Source organism: Lissotriton vulgaris, unplaced genomic scaffold (assembly GCF_964263255.1).
Source record: "Lissotriton vulgaris unplaced genomic scaffold, aLisVul1.2 SCAFFOLD_369, whole genome shotgun sequence".
NCBI classification, from domain to species: Eukaryota; Metazoa; Chordata; class Amphibia; order Caudata; family Salamandridae; genus Lissotriton; species Lissotriton vulgaris.
Window position 1 is genome coordinate 1,436,027 of NW_028254839.1, and position 6,000 is coordinate 1,442,026.

Genomic DNA, 6,000 nt, shown 5'->3' on the forward strand with positions numbered 1-6,000 from the left:
AGAGACCGCTATGCTACACAATAATTCCCCCATGTACGTGGTGAAATCACAAGCTGAGCGGTGGCATGATGCTAGAGAAGAAATATTAGATATACAGAGATCAGCATCTGAAGCAGAACTTACGAAATGGGCCACTGAAGGAATGTTGGATGATGAGGGTTGCTGGCGAAGTAAAGATATGGAAAGATGGAAATTACCTATGGCCTATTTACAAACAATGGTGCAAATGACACATGGGCTGGCACATATTGGAGCTCTCGCAATTATTAAATTGCTTACACCGGTTTGGGAAAATCCTGAAATTGCTAGTACGGCTAAGAGAGTAGTGCAGACCTGTCTGATATGTTTAAGCACAATCCTGGACAAGGGACTCATACTCCTAAAGGAGGGTTCGTTCCACCTACTGCACCATTCCAAGTACTGCAAATGGATTACATCCAGCTGGAGCACTGTAATAACCTCAAGTATGTCCTAGTGGTGGTGTGTGCCTTCAGTAAATGGATCGAGGCTTACCCTACGAAAGACAATACAGCATTGACAACAGCTAAGGTGTTGCTCAAAGAGTATTTCCCGCGCTATGGTGTTTGTAAGTTTATGTGGAATGATAATGGTCCTCATTTTATTGGGAAAGTAGTGGAGTACGTCCTGAAAGGATTGGGAATCAAGCAACGATTCCACGCTGTCTTTCATCCGCAATCAGCAGGTTTGGTAGAAAGATACAATGCAACTCTGAAGCTGAAGCTAGCAAAGATTGTGGCATCCACATCTTTGAAATGGCCGGACGCTTTGCCTTTGGCATTGCTGTCTATTCGATCAGTGCCACATTCTCGATCTGGCCTCACACCCTATGAAGTGGTGTTTGGAAGGCCGATGAATATTTGGGGAGTTCCTAAACCTCGTTTGATACATGATGTGCCTTGTATAATGATGAATGATTATTTGGCACGATTAACAAATGATTTACTTTCTATTCATCAACAGGTTCGAGAAGCGCTCCCTGATAACTCCACTGGTGAGGCTCACGATCTTCATCCTGGGGACCACGTGATGGTCCGTGTGTTCGAGCGATCCAGCAGTTTGGAACCGAGATGGCATGGCCCTGAGCAGGTGCTGCTGGCGACTCGGACCGCAGTAAGAGTCACCAACAAGAAACGGTGGATTCATTCCAGCCATTGTCGTCGTGTTTCTCCGGATCTGGTGAGCCCTGTGGTGCTATCCGACTACAGAAAGATTTTGGATACAGAAAAGAGCCCAGCTGTTACGTCCGATGAATTGGAGGGAGCCTTCCCGGACCACACTGTTTCTGATGGAGTGAAGTACAATCTACGTCCCAGGAAATAATTTCTTTTTGCATTTTTGAACTGGTTGGTGACCGCGCTGAGGTTTGTGAAACGGAAGCCGGGAATATCATGGGGGGGGGATCAGTTCTGTCCAGTGTAGCGACACCCGTCTTGAATCTCGGAGAACAAACCAACGGCAGCCTCAGTCCAGAACCATCGTTTTTATTTTTTCGTTTAGTGTTGCTCTTGAAGATTATTGTTTTGCGAACTATGGCATCTCCTTCGACACGAAAAAGGAGAATTCTTGGTACTGTTTTGTTTGTCTTGACCATAGTGGTGATCGCAGTAGTAGCTTGGACTATAGAACAATTGTTTCCTGCACGAGAACACCTACTGCCCACCACTCCAAGCCCATCTGAACATTTTCATTTTACTTTGCCTTATCATGAAGAGAGACATAGACAGACTTATTTGAATAACAGTTTTATTCAGATTTTGCATCATACTCACAACATGACCAACACATCAAATTGTTGGGTATGTGGAATGTTGCCCGGACATCAGAAGAGGGGAGGAACTCCACTCATTCCTCTCCCGTTTTCTCATAATGGTTCTTGCAATGCTTGGTACACTCTTCTTTTCACTTTACGATGGCCAACGAAAGGTGGACTACTCTTTCGATTGAACAAGATATGTTTCAATGACAAAGATGGTTATCCACAAGCTGAAGGAACTAAATTTGAATGGGAAGAATATCGTCCAGACAATGTTTCTGCACCTCGTGTCTATACGAATCAAAGACTTATAAATGTAACGAGCTTACATGTGATAACGGTTATTGATACAAAAGCAGATCTTTGTATTAGAAATAAAGGTACAATCCCTGTAGGCCGCAGCGAATGTAATATTACACTTACCTTTGATACGCCAAATGGAATTGCATTTGTAGCTTCACGTAATACATATTTCATTTGTGGAAATAAGGGATACCATCGTCTGCCATTGGGATGGTTAGGAACATGTTACATAGCTTTTGTATTGCCACCTGTATTTATTGCTCCTCCTATGTATCACAATGATTACGTTCTGTATCATGATTTCGTTCTAAACAGAGTTAAAAGAACATTAGATTTTGATGGAATAGACCAAACTGATACCACTTTACAGCAATATGTAGATTTCAATTTGTGTTTATTTTCATTTGTAGGAGCTGCACTGAATAGCAGAAAGATAAGGCGGCTTACACGTGTGGTGGAAGCCGTCGCTAATGAAACTGCCTCTGCTTTAGGGAATATTACTGAAGAATTGCAAATTACCAGAATTGTGACGCTCCAGAACCGGATGGTTCTAGACGTGATACTAGCTGATCAGGGCGGAGCATGCCGCATTATCGGAAGTAGTTGCTGTGTGTATGTGCCAGATAATTCACCTTCCGTGTATGATTCAATTACGAAACTGCATAAGATAGCTGCTGAGAACCACCCAGAAAATGGAACATGGACCTTTTCTGGTTGGTTCTGGACCCTACTCAGTACTTGGGGTTGGAAATTATTAACCATTCTATGTATTTTTATTGGAATATTATTTTCCCTTTGCCTATGTATTCAATGTGGTCCGACAGTATGTACTGTATGTATTACAGCCTGTATCCCATCCAAACGTGCTATTATTAAGCAAGAGAAACTGGTCAACGATGAAGTGCTGAAAATAATGGCCATCAACATTGATGACGAGAATCCTGATTACGTTCGTTATGAGGTAGCTTTTGCTAAACGCTAAAAGGGCCGTCTGTCGTGTTTTGGCAGCTCCTGAGTTAGCGTTTAGCACAGCTACACGGCCTTTTTCGTTAACTTGACCAAAACGAACGGGGGCCATTTTGGTTCCTTCTGGCTTCCATTTATATGAACACGCTGCCTCGTGGTCAGTGTGCCCTTTCGCCTTTCTCGATACCCATGGTCATCTACTCTGCTCGGCAACAGGCTATTTTTAGTACTGGTCAAGCGCACATGCGCACTATGCATCAACTGGTCATCCTTTAGGAATGTTAGCACAAACTGACCAGTGCTACTGAACTCCTCCCACATGCTGGCTGTGTTCCAAAAATGACCTTATATGTACCTAAAATGTGTAACTTGTAAACGCCTACCTTTTTATTGCCATTAAACTGTATAAAAGAGGTCGCGCACCGATGTTCGGTGTGCTACTTCTTACATTACCGAAGGGTGCTGTAGGAATGTACCACCACCCCATGGGGTCCTAATAAACTTGTCTTTTGCATTTTCCAGTGTCCGTGCCAACTTCTATACTCAGGTGTTCGAGAGTTTAGCAGAGTATGTAGGCCTGATTTGAACCCAACACCACAGCAGGCCACCAAAGTAAGCCAATGGCAAAAATGCACCTCAGAAACAGGGCCTTATTCCCCTTTCCACTCAACCTACGGCCAAACTGCTATTTTGACACAAAATGAGACCTTCCCAGCAGTGCTACCACACCCCTAAACCCACTCCCAAAAATCTAGAAGACCCCCAAATAGCTTCCCAAAAACACGCAATACAGCTACCTTGCAGGCCGCCAATGTATCCAATGGCAAAAAAAACCTCAGAAACAGGGCCTAATTCCCCTTTCCTCTCAACCTATGACCAACTGCTATTTTGACACAAAATTAGACCTTCCCAGCAGTGCTCCCAGACCCCTAACCCACTCCCAACAATCTAGAACACCCCCAAATTGCTCACCAAAAACACGCAATACTACTACCTTGCAGGCCGCCAATGTAAGCCAATGACAACAATGCACCTCAGAAACAAGGCCTAATTCGCCTTTCCCCTCAACCTACGCCCAAACTGCTATTTTGACACAAAATTAGACCTTCACAGCAGTGCTCCCAGACCCCTAAACCCACTCCCAAAAATCTAGAACACCCCCAAATAGCTTCCCAAAAACACACAATACATTTACCTTGCAGGCTGCTAATGTAAGCCAATGGCAAAAATGCACCTCAGAAACAGGGCCTAATTCCCCTTTCCCGGCAACCTATGCCCAAACTGCTATTTTGACACAAAATTAGACCTTCCCAGCAGTGCTCCCAGACCCCTAAACCCACTCCAAAATATCTAGATCATCCCCAAATAGCCCCCCCAAAAACGCGCAATACAGCTACCTTGCGGGCCACCAAAGTAAGCCAATGGCAAAAATGCACCTCAGAAACAGGGCCTAATTCCCCTTTCCCCTCAATCTACGGCCAAACTGCTATTCTGACACAAAATAAGACCTTTCCAGCAGTGTTCTCACACCCCTAAACCCACTCCCAAAAATCTAGAACACCCCCAAACAGCTTCCCAAAAACACGCAATACAGCTACTTTGCAGGCCACCAATGTAAGTCAATGGCAAAAATGCACCTCAGAAACAGGGCCTAATTTCCCTTTCCCAGCAACCTACGCCCAAACTGCTCTTTTGACACAAAATTTGACATTTCCAGCAGTGCTCCCAGACCCCTAAACCCACTCCCAAAAATCTAGATCACCCCCAAATAGCCACCCACAAACACGCAATACAGCTACCTTGCAGGCCACCAAAGTAAGCCAATGGCAAAAATGCACCTCAGAAACAGGGCCTTATTCCCCTTTCCACTCAACCTACGGCCAAACTGCTATTTTGACACAAAATGAGACCTTCCCAGCAGTGCTACCACACCCCTAAACCCACTCCCAAAAATCTAGAACACCCCCAAATAGCTTCCCAAAAACACGCAATACAGCTACCTTGCAGGCCGCCAATGTATCCAATGGCAAAAATGCACCTCAGAAACAGGGCCTAATTCCCCTTTCCCGGCAACCTACGCCCAAACTGCTATTTTGACACAAAATTAGACCTTCCCAGCAGTGCTCCCAGACCCCTAAACCCACTCCCAAATATCTAGATCATCCCCAAATAGCCCCCCCAAAACACGTAATACAGCTACCTTGCGGGCCACCAAAGTAAGCCAATGGCAAAAATGCACCTCAGAAACAGGGCCTAATTCCCCTTTCCCCTCAATCTACGGCCAAACTGCTATTCTGACACAAAATGAGACCTTCCCAGCAGTGCTCTCACACCCCTAAACCCACTCCCAAAAATCTAGAACACCCCCAAACAGCTTCCCAAAAACACGCAATACAGCTACTTTGCAGGCCGCCAATGTAAGCCAATGGCCAAAATGCACCTCAGAAACGGACTAATTCCCTTTTCCCCTCAACCTACAACCAAACTGCTATTTTGAGACCAAATTAGACCTTCCCAGCAGTGCTCCCAGACCCCTAAACCCACTCCCAAAAATCTCGAACACCCCCAAACAGCTTCCCAAAACACGCAATACAGCTGTCTTGCAGGCCGCCAATGTAAGCCAATGGCAAAAATGCACCCCAGAAACAGGGACTAATTCCCCTTTCCCCTCAACCTATGACCAAACTGATATTTAGGCACAACATTAGACCTTCCCAGCAGTTCTTCCAGACCCCTAAACCCACTCCCAAAAATCTAGAACAACCCCAAATAGCTTCCAAAAACACACAATACAGCTACCTTGCAGGCCGCCAATATAAGCCAATGGAAAAAATGCACCTCAGAAACAGGGCCTAATTCCCCTTTCCCCTCAACCTACGCCCGAACTGCTATTTTGAGACAAAATTAGACCTTCCATTAGACCTTCCCAGCAGTGCACCCAGCCCCCTAAACCCACT